We start from the raw sequence: 22,813 nt of genomic DNA on the forward strand, positions 1-22,813 counted from the left end.
TACAAGTGAAGCATTTGGGATGGATTGCGCCCGTGCATGTCAGGAGAGAAGACCCAAACTGACAAAATCTGGTTTGCTTTGTGTATTTTTTCTTTCACATCACTTTTCCTTCGAGCAACCGCTTTGGCGGCAAGACAGATCTCTGCGGCGCGGCCTTCAGATTTGCCCGCACGTTGCGTGACACTCGATCGTTGCTAGCTGGTGTATGTGACAGAGGTCGTCAACATAGCATTAATTAGGACCCAAAAAAAACAATTTCCAAACAATAAACACCCTTCCGCAAAAGCCACCACTGCCTCCCCGGCCCGATCCAAGTTCAGCCAAAGTAAGTAAATACAGTAATATGTTCAAGATTTGTTTTCTCTCCACCCAGAGAGAGCAGCCGTACGCGAGGCTTTAAATGAAAGTGTTATTCAACAGACAGAGCTGTACGATTGTCACTAAATGAACGAAAGCGGAGTCAAGGTGCGTTGAAGTTCGTGTTGCTTACGCCAGGCTGGCTGCGGTCCACTGCAGATGTGCACGCTGGCACCTTTACTCATTTCTCAAATAACCACTTTGTTGGTGGGTTCATGTGTGCGTTTGGTTTAAGTCCAATCAATGATAGATCGTTCTTTTTAATATAATGTATATTTGTGTTGTTTATTAACAGTATGTTTAGTTAACGTAAACAGTATGCTGTCATGGTACCTGTGTAAAACAGTTTTCTACAACAATGTTTGTGCGTTTTGAGACGTTGTGCTGAACATTAACACATGTCAGAACATTTCAAGACGTTTTCATTCATCAGTTTCTTCTCGGCCAGTACATTCAAACCTTTATTCTCCTCAAGCCAACACACTAATCCTAAACCAACAGTAAGTGGAAACTTAACATCAGAAGATGGAGTGAAAGTTCTGTTACAGAGCAGATTTTTATGAAAACCAGATAGTTACTTTAGTTGTGGTTGTGTAATGGTTAAAGGGAAGTTCACCAAAAAGTGAAATGTTTGTCACCCTTTGTTTACCCTCATGTCGAATGAAACCTGTTGAACATACCGAGATACGTAAAATATTCAAGTGGACAGGGCCTGGTGTGCTCTAAAATTGTCATTGTGTTGTGTGTTTGTATTTTTTACATTTGTTTATGTCTTTTTCCTTTTAATTGTCATTATAACACCTCAATAAATGATTAATATTTCGGGTTTAATTTCAGACAAGCAGCCGTTACATTTCAAGGTATGATTGTATATCTTAAAAGAAATGAATCTTAATTTTCTAATGTATTTTAACTGAAATGTGAGAACCTCGATGACGTATGCGGTCGACCAACGCGACTTCCCGAGAACGAACCCGAAAACATGTCCGGGACGTGTCCGGCGGAACTGGCACGAATGGCCACCCTATAAATAAACATGACTTATGCTACAGACACCTGAAACAGACATACAATTTTCACAATCAGCGCAACCGGTCAAATAAAATCTCATAGACTTGACCAATGGCGGCCAGTGACTTCTCTTCCGAGGGGCGCAATTTCAAAATAATATATTATGTGTTTGAAGTGTCATGTGCATCATGTGTCTTGTCAAAATACGTGCCTGCTGCACACACGTCGAAAGGGTTTGTGATAAAAGAGACGCTCACGTTCACGAAATACTCGCAAGACACTAACTTAACACTAAACTCTGATTAAACATGACATTTAGTGAGTATCTGGCAAACGCAAGAATCTCTTTTATCATAAACCCCTTCGAAGTGTCTGCAGCAGGCTCGTATTTTGACATCAGGCATGATGCACATAAGTTCACATGATGCGCCGAACACATATTTTGAAATGATGAGCCACACGCATGAAAAGCTACATACATATTGTTACAAGTTTTGCATAGCGCACCCTCGAAAAAGAAGTCACCGGCCGCCACTGGCATCCTAACATTTGATGTTACTGCGTAAATTGACGGGGACGGCTTCCTCAATGTAAGTTCTTTGGCATCCTCCACCTTTGCTTTCAGTGCCGTGACGTACCAGTTTTCTACTGGTCGCATGTCTCCACATGATACGAATTCGGAGGTCAGAGTTGAACTTAAACTTTGGAAGCAGTGAAACCTGAAATATCTTCCCAGGAGCTCGCATTTTCTGTCTGATTTATTCACATGTGAATAAATGGAAGTCAGTGGAACAAAACGATAAGTGTGGCCACCCTTTTACACTAAAAAACGTACATTTGATCATAAAATAATGTTTTCATATTTGCAATAGGGAGGGCTAAGATACATAAAAGATAACTGGCTTAATAGTAGTCCCCATCTAGTATAAATGTGTGTGTTCACGTGCACACAGGGTGCTCTGTCATAAATGTGACTGAATCACCTCGTAAGTGAAATACCAAACCTGGTGAAATCGTCAACCGCAAACCAACGCTGTGGTCCAAATGTTTTTCCAACATGGCATGTATTTATCTGAAACATATTGGGATTAGAAAAAAGTTTTTTAATTTCCATGACAAGAGGTGACTGCTGGCACTGAGTGAGAATCGGACTGCTGTAAGACGACTTTACAGTCTGTCGAAGAGCACAACACATCCGAGCGAGTCACAGAACTCTTTAGGGTTCCTGCCCAAAACGTTGCAATGAAAGCAAACATAGAAAGTAAAAGTGTCACGTCATTTTGATGTCTGTTTCTCCATTCAGATTAGGAGCATCTTCTTTGTGATTGAGGTTATTCATTTTCTCTGTCGCTGTCTTTCTCTAAGCCCTGAAAGAAAGCCTTCACGCTAGTGAGAAAAGCAAATGAACTGAATCGAGAGTTGTTGATAGACTCGTCGTAGATGAGTTCTTTGCATCCTTGTTGACAAAGGTAAGTAATGAGAGTTGGCCGAGGTTTCTTTAAGGAGCAAAGAGGGTCTGGACGGTGGGGGTTTCGGTTTGAATCGGTCGAGGGGGATCTGCAAGGCGATGGGTGACATTGGGGCTTTTGTTGACCAAGTCAGAGATGCTTCTCACGGGCATCAGTGTGTCAAGATTGGTTACCTCTAACCAGCGTCGATTGTTGGCGAGATGGATGGACACTCTGGATTCAAATCAGAAGTTCTTAAGAGGGAAAATGGGGGAGCGTGACCACACAACGAAAGCTTAGTATTCTGGGAGTTTAATTCACACTGTGAGATCCATTGACCTGTGCGCCATTGTTCAACAGGTCACTTCCCTAAAACCGTAACCTCAGGGGTGATAATCATTGGAATGCTCAGGACGACATTCCTCCTCTAGACCATTGACTCAGATTGGCACTGGGTTTTGGGCTGTAGAAACATTCTCAACCATTAGTTACTGGTCCATAGAGACAAAGTTGGAGAATAGCTGTCACAGTCCGAGTTCGAGTAACGGTTCTGGGATTATGGGAAAATGTCGAATGAGGCTTTTCCAAAAGCTCTTTTAATCACTACTGAAGTAGCTCTAGTACTCAAGTAGAGTCTAATGTTAGTTAGCTAACACCGGGATACAAAGAAATAGGATTTTAAATAAATACCACATACAAATAAGTAAAATGCTTATTTCATTATATCATCCTACAGTACATGTTGGATTGATATTTTTACTGAAAAAGTCAAATCTAATAGCATCCTTTCGGCTTTTGTTTTCTAGAAAAAAATACCAGAACAAAGCTAATTAAAGACAAACTTCAAATGTTTTTTTGGCTGCGTCTGAGGCAGCTGACTCATTTTATAGCATTCGGACACAGCTTTTATGTTTTTGCTTTCGGTAACTCCTCAATTAACACATCTAACTTATTATAATTATTATCATTCAGTCTGTTTAGGATTAGACTGAAAAGGACCAAAATGCAAAAAGTTTAACTAAATGCAACACATCAGCCAGGCACAGATGTCGTCCACATTATACTCATTTGATCAGCAATGCAAATTCTTAACATATTACAGCAAATGGCATAAATATTAGATGTTTACCGGAGTCAAATATTACAAGACCACTTCAAAACAAACCAGAATATACGCTGACGGGATTTTCTGATTTGGGAGTCCATTTCCAGTCCTGAGTTTATTCATGCACCAAATTAAACCCAGCAACAAACTGGAAATCTGTCACAGTTAATCATGTTATAATACGAAAAGATACAAGCGAAAACTTCCACGAAAATGATCAATGACAGTTTAAGGCAGATTAGAGACCCAGCAGTAAGATTTATGTCTCGTCGCGGGCCCTCCAGCGGAAAAGCAGTTAAAGGGTTTGAAATGAGGTCAGTTCCCAATGCTGCAACGTTCCTACTGATTTCGAGTTCCTGTGCCAGCTCCCGGGGGCCAACATACGTGTGACATTTACATCACATCTGGAGTCTTCTCCTCGCGACCCTTGGTTTCCCCCTCGAATTTAATGAATCTCAATCTGAATCTCTTCTGTTTTTACTCAAGACTTACAATGCTGTATTCTGGATGACACAGGACTTTAGTTGTAGGTTGAAAACTTTTTTACTTGCCAAGCACCTGTTCAGTGTTGTATAATCATTTTATACAATGTTTGTTAATTTGCATATTACAAGTGCTAATCAAAGCTAGGCAAACTTAATTGAACTTCAAATTGGAATTTATAAATATTTATAAAACCTAAATAATGTCAACCAGATGAGTACTAACACCATATGTTTTCAAAAAGTTTCTTTCAGCTTTTTAGAGGTACAGTATATAATCCAATAAAAACTATATTTTTGTAAAAGGACCAACACAATGACATGGCAGTTCATGACAATTTTATGAGGTGGCTAATTCATATGAATATGTATGACCTTATTTATTTATGCTTTTGCCCCAGTGACATTGGGTTTAGTTAGGGTGACCATACATGCATTTGTATTGTATTGTATTTGTTGAAGTCATCAAGGTTGTCACATTTCAGTTAAAAATATAAGACATACAATTGTAGTTTCATTCTTACCTTAAAATGTAATGGTTGCTTTTCTAAAATAGAACCAGAAATAATAAACCTCAATGACGTATGTGATCGACAAATATGACTTCTGGAATATGCACCCAAAATCCTGGCCAGGACGCATCCGGGAAGAATGGCACATATGGTCACCCTAATTTAGTGTTAGGATGATGCTTCATTGCTTTTTCTAATAATCATACATGTTGTATGATTCACATCGTATGACTTTATAACAATAATCAGGCACACACCTAATGCAAAGCGTATATTCGCTTTGCATTTTTTGCTTAATATCACTCGCTGGATTTAACGTTGTGTCGGGTGAATTTTTCGCTCGAGGTGAATTTTTTCAACTTGTGCGGCAGATGCGTTTGATGGGTTGTACACACCAAACACAAATTTGTGAATGACGTGAATTGGGCAACGCGATTGCCGCGAAAAGGCGATTTTCACCTCAAACGCGTCTGCGAGCAAGTTGGAAATATTCAACTTTTCCCCACGAGGAAAGAAATGCTTCGCAGTTGGTGTGTACACAGCTTCAAGCAAATAGCGCGTGTTTGCAGAAATCACACCGCCCTGCACGATTTTGCACCTCTTTGCATCTTTGCATTGACTTTGTATGTAATCTACTTGCGCAAATCGTTGAATTTGCGTTTGGTGTGTACCCCCTTAAAGGGACAGCACGTAGGGTTTTAAGTGTTTTATTACTCAAAATCAATGTCTTTATTCATAAATATGTCCTCATCGGTGTCAAATGACCTCTGCCAGTGATCTGACTTTTCTGTGTAAGCTTAGAATTTTTTTTCTCTTGAACGGGTAAGTCCAAGGAGGCTTCCATGTCGTTCCGCCGTATTGATAAACTATAATAGCAGAGAGGGACAAAAAGCACTGGCCTACCAACGCTTTTCCACAACGCATTTTCGTTCAGAACACGTGAACTAGCTGAAATGGAAAAGGATGACAGTGATTACATAACGGCTACCGTAGTTGCAACATGCATTTGGAAAAGCGAGGTGCTAGAGAGCAATATTCGTTTGAATGCAAAATACAATTTTACCACTAAATGGAGGTTAATCCTACTTATTGTCCCTTTAAGCCACCTCAGACAAGACTTAAAAATTCCAATGAGATATTTGAGATATTAAATTCAAAACAAACACAATAAAAAAAATTATCTACTTTATGAGTGTCCTTACAGCCTTTTGAAGCACTTCAAAGTGTAAAGTTTTTCAATTTAAAGGGGACAGAGAATAAAAAACCATTTTTACCTTGTCTTTGTTGAATAATGGTAGTCTACCCACATTCACAAACATACAAAAAGTGCTAGACATGCTAAACATCTCAGTCTCATAGAAATTAATCTTTTAGAAATGTCAGCCAGAAAACGTCCCAATCTGAAAAACAGATGCTTATGACATCACAGGCATCTCACTGTCCCTCCACTTTAAAATAATTGGCTACATTTTTTGAGTGGCAGCAAAGTCAGCCAATCAGTAATGAGATTGCAAGTTAAGCCAGTAGGGGAGCCAAATAGGTGCAAAACCACTTGTTTAAAATCCCCCACCCTAATAGAGCTATCTGAGAGAGGTTTTTAGGAAGCTTCTAAGGCATTACAGACCCAAACAAAAACTTTTTTGTCTACATGTCACATCACAAAACAAGGATAAATTCCCCCTGTTCAATCATTCTGTCACCTTTAAGTAAACTAAATCAGGATTTTGTTGAGATGGTTCAAGCAGAAGCAGCTGTGAAGTGTTTGATACGTTCAAGATCATGTTGGCATGCCTCACTGTGATTTTTTTTATTTTTTTATGCCATGTGGCCTGTAATCTACTGGATTTATATCACTCACCACCCATGTGTTGTACAACCTTTCTAATATTCCAGGACATAAAAGTGTAATTGCCCCACATATCAGAGCTACTGAATATATTGCCGTTCTTGTTTCTGACCAGAAACACAAATGGGTTTCTATGGAGACTCTCACCACTTCTACAATTTACTAACCAACTCACGGCTGTGGTTTGGCTTTTGCGCACGGGTGGAATCGTCTGACTGCTATTTTGGCATCTGGTCAGATTTGTGGAATCCGTATGTCTTGTCGGAGTTCACAGGATCTGATGCACCTGGTTTTATACAGGATATATTTATGCAGTACATGCCCTGCCAACATCACTGTCCCACCACAAAGAGTTAGATTTCCTTTAGTCATTAAGTGTCAGAAAAATTCATTTAAAATGACAAATTCAACTAATATACGTATAATGCCTATAATTCCCAAAATAGCTAGAAAGGACCAACGGGTTGAAAATTAAAAGGAAATAAAAATATATTTTGTACAATTTTTTATGTCTTTTAATATATACACAACCATAAGTGGCTGTTTAGTCTTTGCCAACACAATCTCATGGCAATTCATACTGTACATGTTTTACGAGGTGGCGAATTCGTATGACTAAATTTGTACATTTTAGTATGCTTTCGCCCCATCACGTTGGTTTTAGGGGAGGAGTTTCATGATTGTTTTTATCTAAAATTGTACGTTTTTGTATGAATTCATAAGAAATGGCCAACTCATAAACTCCCATCAGATGATGTTGTCTTTGCCGGTTCCTGTCATCACAACCGATGCATGCTGGGATGGATTTTAGTCATTTTTTATTGTGGGTTTAGAGATCTGTTCCACAGCACTGTCTGACATATGTCACTAATTTACCCACCCTGGATCAGATTAAAAGACCAACATCACTCCAAGCCTCAATACCAATGGGTTTTGAAAACGCTGACCTTAAATCAGTTAGAAATTAGTTACAGACTTTAAAAACTTAAAGAAGGAAAGTATGGTGAAAAGTTTCCAACACTGTTTTAAGGTGACCTTTGTTTTAATAAAAAATCATCACTGGGACATAAAGGGCTCGTGGTTATTCGTGTACAGAAGGGTCACATGGTTTTACACCCTACATCACTGACGGTATGTGTAGATGCAACGCTTGACTGCTAAAAAAAATTGCTTTTACAGTCGGTGTGGGACGCAGTACGTGTTCCCTTAATGCATTTATCTGTTAATAGACTTTATGACAATGAGAGCTTATAAAGACCGAAATATCAGGGTCTGAGTTTACTTTGGACAAACCAAACAGAAAAGATAATTATAAGAAATTATATTGGGTGTTTTTATTTTAATATGCTTGCGGGCCAAATGACAGATCAGGTCTGATCCCTGAAGGAAAAACTGTGATGTATTAAAGTCCAAAAATGATTTTGGTTTCATGTGAGTCTCGACCTACATTAGTTAAATAAACAGCGCTTAACCAGGATTGTTTTAGGTTTCCTATTTTTGGAAAGTGTGAACAAACTGTATTTGAGAATTTATGGACCTGTTAAGACATTTTCATTTAATCATTTAATCATGATGTTCGCTAAAGTACAACACAAACGCTCACAAACTATTAATCTTTGCCCTGAACTATTAATCAATTCATGCAACTCATCTCCTCGTTTGTGCTACAGACATAAATGATCTTCAAATGGGATTTAAATCCAAAGGCCATTTTCGCTTCCTTTCTCAGCAAATGGGCTAAAAATTGATCAAATTCATCAAAAAGACATGGGATGCAATTTTTCCACAAAAAAATGTATAACAAATAAAAATGTTTGATTTAAAAAGGTAAAAATGTAATATTGTATCACGACACGTGAGTTAATGCTGAGGTAAAACACTTTGTGTCAATCAAAAATAAAGTGCATATGATCCAGGATGCTGAAAAAGAGAAAACACGTCACAGAGCATCATCACTTCACATTGTCAATCCAGTGGCCAGTTGCATAAACCTTAAAGACTAGTCTTAAAAGTTAGTCATTAATTTTTTTTCTTCAAGACTGATCATACCTGTTTTAAGTATGTTACATAGAAAGGTAGATTTGGTTTAATTTAAATACAAATAATAAGACTGATTAGCCCGAACCAATTGCTAGTTAGTCAGAATCATTCTTAAGACGCAGTCTTAACATCGCGGCTATGTTTATGCAACCGGCCACAGGTATTGTCTTTACTTAAACAATGAAGTAAACATCACTTCATATTTTGTGTTTTGGACCTATGCCTAAAAAATTAATTTCATTAATCTTTTAAGCGCACAACATTCAAGTAAACGGAACTTAAAATTATCAGTACATGTTGTGAGGAAGACCCATAATCCTTTGCGCCTTAATATTTTGATTATTTATGCTCTATCACAGAATAATAACTGATAAGAACTTTAAATACTTAAATATTTGTTAATAAAATATCATAGAGGTTTAAGCTTTTATATTATTAATGTGATAAATGATAATTTTGCTGACAATTCGTGACAAAAACGCAGTTTTATGTGTTTCTGTGGAGAATCAAGTTTATTCAATGATTGACTTAGTCTGTCGTGAATTTTGTGTTATAAAACCATTTATAATATCAAAAGTAAGATAAATGAATTAAAAATAGAAAATATTTGAACTTAATAAACCCTTTAACTGCCACAACAAGAAAAAGGCATTTAAAACAATTTTTGTTTGCATTTCTTATCTCCTTATGTCGCTAGTTAACAAAGTCAATGTATTTTTTTTCAACACATCCCATCATTTTTTTTATATCGGCCTACCAAATGGTTGATATGTCACTTAACGGAATTCATACACATGCTATGGAAATCAGAAAATATGAACTATAATACTGTTCTTTTAAAAACATAATACAAAATAAAATAGTTTTGTATATTAAATCTTATAAATTTATTGAAGTATAAAATATTCAAATATTCTATGTTTTCATTTTAACACAGGAAATTAAATGTTTTCTTGTTTTTTAACAATAAAAAAACTTAAAGTAACAAAAATAAAGACATTAGATTTTTCTGCATTCAAAACCTAAAATAAAAGAAGGCAAAAGATGGTAATACAATTGCATTTTAGGCTTTTATGACTTCTGGAATATGCACCCGAAATCCTGGCCAGGACGCGTCCGGGAAGAATGGCACATATGGTCACCCTAATTTAGTGTTAGGATGATGCTTCATTGCTTTTTCTAATAATCATACATGTTGTATGATTCACATCGTATGACTTTATAAAAATAATCGGGCACACACACCTAATGCAAAGTCAAGTGTAGTACTGTAGTGCAACAGTATTTTATTTCTTTCTTTTTTAGATTGTAAACCAGCAATGCTGTGTAAGCCAACAGAAACAATCCTTCAAACAAAATAAAACGTAATTTAAGAAGTAATTATGATTCCATACATACCATTATATGAATTGGTTATATTTATTTAAAAAAATATCCAGAAGTGGCAAAAAATACATACTTAAGAAATTATCTCAATATATTCAATAAGAAATAACAATAGCTGTGTCATATTTATAGCTGTGAATGATCAGACATGTATATTTTTCAGTAAATAGTACATTCTGACTGCAGAAATGGATGTTCTGAAAACATTAGAATTAAGTGGAACTAAGTGGAGATGTTAGACAGAACAATTAATATTATAAATTAAATGAACTTAAAATGAGAAATTTTAAGTTAAATGTAAATTTTTTTTCAAATTAATAGTTATTTTATAAAACATATCCTCAAAAAAATCATAATGTGATTTTTAGTAAAGACTACTAATGCCAAATTGATTTGTTTGCTACACCCACTAAAGGTAATATGTTAATACAACTTAACCTATTTAGTTTCACCCTGTGTAAAAACTTAACTGATTTAGTGCACCGGGTATCTACACAATTTTCTAGTAATGTCAACTAATTTGGGTTAAAAACTGACACAGTGAAAGAAAACGTCTCACCAACCCGTGTGTGACCATCTGCAGCGAGTCAGCAAATTGAAATTCTTCACAAAATTACGCTCCTTACTATTTGCCAATTTTTTTCTGTGTTTTGTTCTTTTTTTCTGACAACAGCCTGCATGCTGTGTGAGCTAACCAAGATGTTGAAAATGCAAATATTTTCCAAATGTCTGGGGATTTTTCTCTATGAAGTATCAAATTTTGTGGTCACAGCTGCGCAGCACATTGATGTTTTATCAATGGCATTCGTATCGTGGCATTTGGAGGCTGAATGAGTTAGGACACACAGAACGCCAACTTTAATGGGGAAATGTTTGGGCAAAACTGTCCGTGTTTGAAGTCAGCTTATAATGGCGCCCCGCTGTTTGAACAAACAAACGCCTTTAGTCAAACAACAGTCGAGTAAATTACGACTTTGCGAACCCATGCTAAGTATTTGTGAGCAAACAACTTCACAAACATTACAAATCAGAAGCCAGAAATCACACTTGAAACAGATTTGTCTTCAAAGATTTAAGAAATGTGATTTAATACTTGAATATAGCGGACACTGACATGACGCAGTGTTTATTGATGTGCGCCGTCTCTGTCGATCTAAACCAAGTATTGTTTTGCTTTAATTTAAACATTATTCGCAGAACTTGTCACAATGCATTCTGGGAATGGACCGCAGCTGCCGACCTTTTAGGAAGAAGCCTTCCTGTTTGGTGTGCATTTATTTTATTATGCTGGCATTACAAAATCTAATGTATGTAATTGTCCATCAATGCTTTTTGTCTAGTTGTCAGCATCTCTCAGACTGGCGATGCCGTCTCTGTGTGAGGTTGCAGGGCGGTGCCGTTCACCCATTAACCCTACTTGAGTTTTACGAGCGTCGTGGCCTCATCCACGCCAACGTAAATACTCATGCCGGCCAAGCTCAGAGTAATTATTTAGTGCTCATCGGTCTCATCCCTCCTCCTCCCCGAGCGTATATCCACGGCCCTATCTGCTGATCTGACGTTATTTACGGTTTACGGTTATTCTCCAGAACAGAAACTTATTAAAGTGCAGTTATTAAACATTCTCACAGGGGAATGATCTGCAGTAAATCTAAGGTTTCCCAGCGCCGGACCTCCAATCTATCGGACCCTAATGGATGGGTACGTTTATCTCATGGAGTTGTTTTGTGCAAAAATATTATTCCCCACCAGAAAGAGACAGGGACGATGTAATCGGGTTTCATAAGAATTATTAAGCGTCTTCTAAATGCGCTGCAGTAAAGCTGATTTGGATTAAGATTTTAAGCTTATGTGTTTCATGTCCTCCCCTTAAACCATTTAGTCATTGTGTGTGTGCGTGTGTGTTGAAGTTATCAAGTTTAAGAGTATAGCTAAGTAGCCATACAGTTTTAACATTTATACTGCAAACTGATTTTAATATGTATCATATATTTAGCTAACGTAACTCAGTCTGGCAATATACAAAAACGCCATTTGAAGAAATGTATTATTTTGAATTGAAGAGCTCAGATGCAAAAGCCCCTAAACGCCAAATCTCTGTCAAAAAATGAGATGATACCAAATGCTCTTGCCATGTATTATATGTTCATCAAATTCTTTCGCTTAATCCCAGCTTCAAACCATTTAGAAATACCGTTTTCTTTGGCAGAAACCATTAGGAGTCTGGTTAAAAAATAATAACTTGAAATCATGATGCACTTAGGGGCGGATCACACAGAAGGCATTTATGGCAGTGGGAGGTGCCTTTTTTAAATGGTTTTAAATGGCCGGTGAGCATTATGCGCAGTGTTTATGCGTTTTTGCCGCCTGCTGCACATTTTTCCAGGAGCGCTATGAGAGCCTGAGGTTGAAAAAAATTCAACTCTTAGCGGAAAAACATCCGATGTCATTTACGTTTTTCCCATTGTCCAATTGAATTAGGGGGAGGCGGGCCTTTCATTGTTGTGGCAAAAGTTTACATCTCCGTTATTCCAAGCACCTGCACGGGAAAAAATCTACGGTTGCACATGATTGAATTAAGTTTGCTTAAAAAAATTTGTTGGATCTATGTAATTTAATTACGTGCACCAGTTCAACATGATTCAATCAAGTTTTCTTAAAATGAAATTAATTTGAATTAATGTTAATTTCATTTTAAGAAAACATAATTTAATCATGTGCAACAGATGTCCAGAAGTTTTTTTTTCAGTGTGTAAACATCGATCACCACAACCAAAGGCCCGCCTTTCCCCACATGAGATAATGAGACAATGAGACAATGAGACAATGGAAAAACTTTTTTTTCTTTTTTCAAGCTCAGAGCGCTCCTGCAAAAACGCATGGCGGTTAGGATTAGCATAATGCTGCGTTAACACCAACCGCGTTTCAGGCGTTAAAATCGCGTCTACCGCGCCTAGTTTGCCGCTTAAACAGTTTGAATGCATTTGCGCGTCTAGAGCAAAGTAGACGCGAGTAAAAAAGCAATCATTTGACGTGCATCAGAGGCAAAATCCCCTTCTTGTGAAAGTGAAATGTGTATTTACAACTTACCAGGTTGCCCAATATCCTCACTGATACTCTTCCAAGCAAAGTCCTTTTTATTCCTGTCTCTATAGAAATAAGAACTTGTGTTGTATAGCTCCGGGTGACTGCTTACGGACAATATCAAGCGTTCCTTCAGGTTAAATGAGTGCCGCCACAGCAGCAAGCAGGCTCCTGATTGGTTAAGGCGGCAAAATTCCGCCAAAGTTCAAATTTTTCAACTCGGGCGTCAGCCAAAAATTCGCGTCAAAGGCAAAATCTACAGAAGTCACCATTTGCGCGTACCTCGCCAGGCGCTCAATACGTGCAAAGTAGATGGGCGAATGAGGTGGAATCGTGTCTTCCGGGGCTAGCCAAATGCCTCACTACCGCGGCTGGTGTAAATGCAGCATAATGCTCAATACCCATAGAAAACCATTTAGAAAAAGGCACCTCCCACTGCCATAAACTCGTTCTGTGTGATCTGCCCCTTAGAGGGTTTTACATCATAAAGAGAGATTTGTTGAGCACCATAACACTTCACTCTGCTCCATGTACGGCCCAAAATATTTTTATACATCAGTAGTCCTGAACGTTTTCAGAAAATTAAACTTAAAGGGGACAGAGAATGAATAACCATTTTTACCATGTCTTTGTTGAATAATGGTTACCCACATTCACAAAAGTGCTAGACATACTAAACATCTCAGTCTCATAGAAATTCCTGTTTTAGAAATGTCAGCCAGAAAACGCAGTAGCGCATCACGGCAGAACATGACATCCAGGGGGCGGGGTTGGATTTAGATCCAGGGGCGGAGCTGGATCCCGATCCAGAGATCCCATTGGTCGGCAGTTTTACCACAAGACACGTCATACACGTGTTGCTGCGTTACCAGTTCCGCATTAAGTCGTAACTAAATTAAGTTATTATTTTGACATAAAAAATAACTTTAATTATGACTACAATAAAAGTAGTGCCTTTAGGGTGAAATGTAAGTTTTTTGCTATAATGTTTTGGAGTAAAACATTTCGGGTAAGCCTACTACGAGTAATCTTACCACATACAGTTTAAGACCTATTAATGGATACAGTATAAATATACATAATTATTAAAATATATAGGTTATGGCATGTTATTTAGAAATTAATAAATTGAATGTTTATCTTGTATGGACTTTGAACTTGTTTTAACGCGTCTTTGCTTACAGCCATTAGGAAAAGTTTTCCCTCGTAGATGGTTTACTTTTTTTAAATTTGCTAATAAAAGATATCAAATAAATTTGTTTTTATATTTACTCGTATAGGAATAGCTGTGTAATAAGTGGGATAATGTACAAATAAATCCCTTCAGTGATATCAAACTGTCGGGAACGTGTCCTTACTTCCCCTTACACCTAACTGTGATACTTTCAAAATTATGAATCTTTCTCAACTATATTATTAATCAAACGTACATTTAAATTGATAAGAGCAAACGTTGGCGATCACAGGTTGCAACTAATTGCGGGCTGCAACAACACTGGTTCATTTGGCGGAACAAAGTATATAAAGTGGGAGGAGTTGGATCTAGATCCAACCCCGGCCCCTGGATGTTGTGTTCCGCAGTGAGGACCATCTCAGAAAATGGCCCAATCTGAAAAACTGATGCTTATGACATCACAGGCATCTCACTGCCCCTCCACTTTAAAATAATTGGCTACATTTTTTGAGTGGCAGCAAAGTCAGCCAATCAGTAATGAGATTGCAAGTTATGCCAGTAGGGGGAGCCAAAAAGGTGCAAAACCACTTGTTTAAAATCCCCCACCCTAATAGAGCTATCTGAGAGAGGTTTTTTGGAAGCTTCTAAGGCATTACAGACCCAAACAAAAAACATTTTGTCTACATGTCACATCACAGAACAAGGATAAATACCCCGTTCAATCATTCTATGTCACCTTTAAAAAGGGGCCATATTACATTACAAAAAAACATTTTTGTGTGTATTTGGTGTAATCCAATGTGTTAACGCAGTTTAACTATTGTTGCTCCTCCAGGCCCCGACTTTCACTATATATATGGAATATCAGCTCCTAAAGCACAACTGCGGTGGTGACAACAATACTACAGCGAGAATAAAAGTTATGCCTTATTTGCATATACATTTGGGTGGTGTTATGCAAATTTTCCACACAGTGATGTAGATATGTGGGGCGTGTTTGACTGAGGCGTTTTAGGAAAGCGTGGATGAGCCTTCAATTTTAGAAAGAATATCTCTTTGGGTTTAACACTTTAATCTTTGCGACTTGACAGATCTTTTATATGCACAAACAGCTTTTAACACTCCAAACGTACAAATCAAAAGAATTTTGATTTACTGTAAAATAAGAAACTGTTTGTTGTTTGATTCTGCAGCTGTTTCAAATGTGAGAACATGTCCTGAATGAAGGACTCTTCCTCCTTCTGGTGGTTTAGCATTCATCATTCTGTTGTTGTGTCTTTAAAACTCATAGCAGGACAGATCGCGGGTTCCTCCTCTTTTAAGGCTACACAGTACCCAACCAAAGCTTCTCCCCAGCAGTAGATGAGCTCAGCGTGGTCTGTTCCTTTGAATCGGCCATGTGTTCCTCACCACTAATATCAACCAGATGACATCGAACCTCGCGGTGATTGTCTCTCAATGAGACAAGTAGTCAAAATAACATAAAGGAAACGATGAGCTCTGTTATTCCCCAGACAAAGTGTCACATTTGTCCCTGGAGGCCCCCGGACCAAAAGAGTACGGCGGTCTGGAACGGATGGGCGATTGCTTTTTGATTTTACATGAAGTTGTTCGGTCGTGGCGCTCGTGACCAAAAAACACTGCAGAAACTGTCACGGCCGTATGAATTAATACCAGAAGAGATTGAATATCTGTTGATGTGATGATAGAAGTTTGAAGGAACAGCTCAACAGCTCGGTCTCTCGTTGCTTCAGCACGACATCTACGAAAATTTTCCAGTAGGGAGCTAATGAAGTTTGACGTGAACATTGTTATACATCGATACAAATCGGTTTCCCGACCCCTAAACAATAAAGTGACTCATTGTGACACAAAGGCTGATGAGAAAAACTTAAAATCTGTTGGTACCCTACAAAGTGGACTTTATAGGGTCTCTTGCCAACAGCACAAGATACATGTCAGGGGCATAGTGATATTTCAACATAAAATCACAGTAGATCACATAAAAATATGTCTAATTTGTTTATTCTGTAACGATAATGTTGTCCCTTAGCAAATATGAGTTTGTCATAATAAATCAGACATAAAAGTACTCCCCCTCCATTGCACCGATTGATGACGCCCAACAAATGCGTCACACTTTTTATTAACCACAGCAACGCGAGTGGTACATGTATTTACATTACATCAGTGAAACTAGACAGGGAAATTTACCCATCATTCATTGCACACACATTGTAATTCGGTGTAACTTACCTCAAAAGTGATTACCAGACGGTTGTGTGTTACTATAAAGTGCACTAAATATATGACATACCTGTAGTACAATGCACTTAATTTGAATATTCACCATTTTTGAAGATGCTTTTATCAAAATTTGAGCTACACTGCAAAAAATGATTTTCAAGAAAAATATTTCTTAGTACTGTATTTTTGTCTTAGTTTCAGTAAAAATATCTTAAATTAACGACCCAAAAAATAAGTCTAGTTTTTAGACCAAAAATATCAAATTTAAGTGATTTTGTGCATAAAACAAGCAAAAAAATCTGCCAATGGGGTAAGCAAATATTTCTTGAATTTTTCTTGAATTTAATGTTTAAGAAAAATGTTCAAGATTTTTTTGCTTAACCCATTGGAAGATTTTTTTTGCTTGTCGCTTAAATTTGATATTTATTAAAAACTAGACATATTTTCTTGGGTTGTTTTGCTCATCAAGAAAAAGCATCTTAATTTAAGAATTTTTAGATAATTTTACTGAAATCATGACAAAAATACTAAGAAATATTTTTTTTGAAAATCATTTTTTGCAGTGTACACTGATTTATCAATATGTGTGTTCTCTGGGATTCAATCCCATGATCTTTGCGATGCAAACACAATGAGCAACAAAAAAATATGCATATTAAAAATGTTACTGTTAAACATGACATTTTACACATTTATGTATTTTATAGTTTAGTGTGTGGGAGCAGTTAACACTACACAGGATCCCTATGAATCACATTGAATCTAATGTCGTGTTATGTTACTCATATCTGTAGGGTGGTCTCCAATCTTTCACTCCTCCACTATGAAAACAACAGTAAGAGACTGAGAACATGAAACATTTATTTTTATCATACATGAAGACACGTTACAATCTGATGGTGCGAATCAGGAGCACAAACGTGTGCTGACGTTTTCTCTCTTATCGCCCCAGTAAAGACAAAATAACAAACATGTTAACATCATGAGTGATGTTTCCCTGCAATGCTTTCTACAGTCCTGAGAAACATTGACGTGTGCAGGACAAGAGTTTCTTTCTATCTTCACCGTAGGTTTCTGGAAAATCTCAGCCGTCAGTTGAAAGCATCGCGTAACTGTTTTGTCTTGACACTTCACCCTCCCTCTTTCTCTCTCTCTCTCTCTCTCTCTCACTATGCCTTTTTCTTAAAAGATAATTTATTCTTTACCACTGTCATTTCTCTCCCCCTCACAGCTGCACGTTATCTATCTATAGACTCATCCCATGCTAACAAATTGCTGCCTGGAGATTCACTTGTCTACCAGGTTGGTCCCATGGAATCCCCCAAAATGCTTTGCACACACCGGGTTTGGAAAGCACAAGGCGGTTGGTCAATGGAGGTCTTTGAGGGAATCCTGTTGATCATATACATACACACTAAAAAAATGATTCATTCAATTTACTCAATTTTGTTAAGGTAAGTGGTCGCAATCAATTTATGTAAGCTACATTTAAACAAAAAAAAATTGTTTTGTTTTGTATTTCCAATTTTTTTTGTTTAAATGTAGCTTAAATAAATTGATTGCAACCACTTACTTTAAAAAAATGAGTAAATTGAGTGAATAATTTTTTCAGTGCAGGGTATAATTTGTGAAAAAATCAGGCGGGATGTTTTTCAAATATTTTTATTGACAAAAATAAATTATGAACGACAGGCTTATATGGGTGATTCTCGCAAAATTAGACTTATGAGGTGTCATGAAACATTTTGATAAATGTTACAAACATCTCTTCACGTACTATTTACAGTAGCACATGATTTCAAATGACATCATACAAACCAATTTTGTATTTTTTCTTCACATTTACGGGGAAAATTGTCCTTACCGCAACATGTCTATTACTGGATTTGGGCTCTTTGACATGGAAATATTTATAATAAAAAAATCTAAAGCTTCAGTGCATGTTATAAACATTTACAATAAAAAAACATGGTATTTGGTGATCATTGGTAAATGTAGAGACAATAATAAGGAATATAAATGTGTCCAAGATTAATTTTCTCATCCTCCGCAACAATTTTCAATCATTGTTTAAGACCTCAAGGACGTAAAAAAAAATAGATGGAAGGGACATAATTGACTGTGACACTCAAGATGGCTACCAGATAAGCAGATTTATTTTTTCTCTCCAGATAAAAGTTGAAATTTTGTTTGTCATAGTACTCAAACAAATTTGTAGTTCTCATTACCGAAACATGAGTTTGTAAATGCATATATTTAATGTAATATCATGTTTTCGGTAATGATAATTTTTGATAATGATAATCTAAAAAAAATTATAATTCTATAGAAAATATTTTTTAAATTCTCTATAAATAGTGGTTATAGTAAGTTCAGACCTTAATCGTGTATGTGCAACAACAAAAAAGTGCAACGACAAAAAAAGGCTTCAAAGGCTTTTTAAAAAATCTGATGTTGGACACTTTCTAAGTCTGGATTTCGTGAGAATCACCCATATTGATTTTTCAGGGTATTTAGATATTTCTTATAACTGTTGAAATAAAATATGTATTGAAATGTAACCAGTTCTTCTCGCACCCTCCCTGAGCGAGATTCGAAATGCTCTGGGGTGCGTTTCCCAAAAGCATTGTTGGCTTACTATGGTCATTGTTACCATTAAACTCTATCGGTAACGACAGAATTTGTGAACATATTTGCTTTCGGGAAACGCACCTGTGGTCTAGCATGAGATCCGGATGCTCTAAAATGGATGCTAAAGATCTAACATCTGTCGCTTGAACACATCTTGAGGTTGGGGAGTGAGGTTACAAAAGCATTCATCCGGTTTTGTTTTTATAAGTTATGTCAACTATTCACGAGTCAAAACTTAAAATAGTATGTTGAATTGACATGCAAAACCAAGTTGTTTTAACTTTATGCCGCATTTTTAAGTATTGTGTATGGGGAAACCTAAGGAAAAATGTGCATGCAAGCTGTAGAGTAGATTGTTACGTGAAGGAAACCATAGCCAATCAGAACGCGAGCTGACCTTGAGTTTGCATTGTAACGTATAGTGTAAAGTACATGTTGAGAATCTTCTGTTAAAAGAAGTTCAAATAGTATTAGTGCCATTTTTTCTTGTCTGTAGTCCATGTCGAGACTCTTGTTGTTTGTGAAGGGAATCTGTTGGTCATGCTGTCATGATCACATAGCGGCACTCCACACATTATAGAAACAAATCTGTTAAATCGTAGATTTTATCATGTCATGTCTGTGGTGTTTCACACGTTGAAAATCTAATAAGATTTGATAAATCTTTGTGTTTTCCAACGTTAAGTCTCTTTTGGCATGCTTTTTATGGGTTGTGATCTATTGACAATGTTGTACTGCTGGGTCTAAATGAGTTTATTGGACTGTGGCTGTCCGGCGCAGCTCTCAGTCGTCTGTTTCTGGATGAACAAGACCGCTGGCATTACACACCGCAGCCAAACTCACATTGAACAAACAATCTTGACACCTAAACAAAAGAGGAGAGCACACACACAGCGGATGTTTTTCTCGCTCATATTTTTTTATGACAAAATGTTTGCCAGAAACAGGTGGATTTATTTTGGGCAATCCGGGGTATAGTGATGGAGCTTAGATGTTTCCGGGCCCCAGGGCTTCAGACGACTAACAAAACACATCTTACTTCTGCTTAGCTGCCCGTCTGTAATGCCTTTCAGCTGAACGCCTGGTGACCGAAAGTTTTCATCTACCAAACACAACCCTGTCCAAATCCAAACTATATGCTGTGTGAAGAAATAAATGCCATGGGTTTGTGTGTTTGTTCTGAAAATCAGTTTTAATCCAACGATTTACAAACATGGGTAATTCCATGCAAAGTATTTACTCAAAGTTTTGAACCATACTGATATCTCAGATGTCAATATTTGGTGATTTAAATGCCAATGCAAAGTCTCTGTTAAGGTTTAAATGCATTTTTCCTATAGTTTTCAGAATTGTGGTGTCCATAATGGAGAAATGTCACGTCCATTACTGTTTCTTCCTCATAAATGCGCATACAAAACTTAAAATAAATTAAATAATAAATGTTCTATTAAAAGAATTTTGTCTACATTTGTTGAGTATCATTGCGTTTGGTTTGTGCCTTTTAAATTCACAAAATTCCTACAAAGTTAGTTGTTTCCCAAAAACGTTTTTACCCCTTAACATATGCATGTTTCCCTCATCTAAAAAAATAAAACTCGATATTTTTAAACAAAATTTAAAGTGATGGTTTAAGAAATTGGTAAAAAATGAATTCTCTGAAAATTTTGCCTTTAAATTTTGACTCAACGCTGGAATTGCTCATATTTGTAGATTATAATCCAAATAAAAATGTATTTGACTGCATATCTGCTTTCTTTATTATCTTGTTTTAATTATATTTAGATAATTCTGTGAAAATATAGCCTTGATATCTTTAATATTGAGTAAAATCAGTGCGAAACTTTCATTATTAAATCATGAGACTTTTGTCACTTTTGAGATTTCACAGACTCGATATCTTCTGAGAAGCCAATAGTATGCTATAAAATCATTTTATTTAAATGAATCATTGATTTATTTTTTTTATATTTGTTTAGTTTCATTTGACATTTGACCATGTAAAACAGCTGAAAGAAATATTTGTGTGAATTTTTGCTGAGAAATTACTTTGAAAAATGTTTAATAATTGTTTAATAATAATTGATTCGTTAAAATGTTGTCTTAAAGTCTCAATTTCTATAACAAATACTTTTCATGTAATTCTCTCAATACCAAATGAGCTATGCTACTTTATCCACATTCATTGTGGCCTGGGGTATAGTCTGTTTTTTTACGAACGTACGCAGTCGTTCGACGCATGCGTATTGCGACAAAATGCAATGCATCTCATACTACATTCTCCTGTAGGCGCATACGCAACCAGCAAATGCGGCAAATTGTCATACTTTGAACTCCTGAGCAATAAAAGAACATGCTATAAAATAAAATATAATACAAATTTGCAGATCTCTTAAAATTGCAGGGTAACAGAATAAACCGATTAAAATAGATACAAAGATAAGCGCTGAAAGAAATCTGAATGTCTATTGCAGTTGAGTCAACTTAAAACTGTCTTTTCTTTTTCCCTTTAATTCCACAGATAACTGTACACATGCCATAATCAAGGAAACAAACCACAAGATATTATAAACATGTGTTTGATTCTCCAATAACGTAAGGAAAAGCCACATCCACAGGCTGTTGGATTGATGTAAGTACAATATCTAATGATGTATGTCTTCTCATGCCCAATTAAGATTAAGAGTGACTGAAAGTTTGGAACAGGGGACAATTTCCGGCCTTTAGGAGCTCTGCAGTGAATATTACTGCCTCGTTTTAGGCAAGATTCCCAAATAGACTTTAAAGAAATGGAAGTGGAAAGTCGTGTGTAGGAAACGCAGCATAAAGCCACCAATGGATTTCATTTTCTCAGCTGTAGAAATTCAGACTGTCGTTTAAAATGGTTATGTGTTTTTAATGAAATGGTTTTTCTGGGAATCAGGAATTTCGGAATACAGAACTGTATTCGCCCGTTGTTCCAGATTAAATTTTTCAATTTTTAATGTTGGGATTCATGCTGAAATTGTAAAAAAAACTTTTCCTCCGATGTTTGGTCAAAACACTGAAACTGGATATGCAGCAAGTAAAAATGTAACGCTGGAATTTTTTCCATGAAATTATTGGACAGACGGGTGAAGTGGAGGGAATTTCATAACAATAACTCTTTAAAGTAATTTTAGAGGCGATGACAAACAGTTTTTTCTTTCAGTGATTGTGCACAGATGAAAAACATGAAACCACGATACCAAGAGTTCTGCCGCAATAACATCTCAAATGATATTTATTTTGATTTAATTGCATCGTATCTGAATAGAAAAATATCAGTGCAACATATCCAAAAATATACTCATCCCACATTTAATAAACTGAGGAAGAATCTTTGAGTTGACAAGGTTTGTTTAACTAGTTGGAAAAAGAAAAGTTTTCCGTATCTCTGTTGCGATCCTTCGGCTAGATTACAGCAAAGGTGAAGCAACGTATCAGCTGACCACACTGCATGAAAAGAGCTGTA

General features: G+C 36.7%; 1 protein-coding gene across 2 annotated transcripts in view; it reads right to left on the reverse strand.

The window, feature by feature from the left end:
• Positions 1-21,431: 21,431 nt before the first annotated feature.
• The window catches only part of wnt7bb (wingless-type MMTV integration site family, member 7Bb), a 46,472-nt gene continuing 45,090 nt past the window's right edge, over positions 21,432-22,813 (reverse strand). The window contains exon 5 of one of the 2 annotated variants that reach the window (XM_065277354.1): positions 21,432-22,794. The gene's annotated coding sequence lies outside the window, so the exon portion shown is untranslated. The remainder of the gene's footprint in view (positions 22,795-22,813) is intronic. The other variant, XM_065277355.2, reaches the window with a different exon arrangement.

The sequence above is a fragment of the Paramisgurnus dabryanus genome, chromosome 23 (assembly GCF_030506205.2).
Source record: "Paramisgurnus dabryanus chromosome 23, PD_genome_1.1, whole genome shotgun sequence".
In the NCBI taxonomy this organism is placed as follows: Eukaryota; Metazoa; Chordata; class Actinopteri; order Cypriniformes; family Cobitidae; genus Paramisgurnus; species Paramisgurnus dabryanus.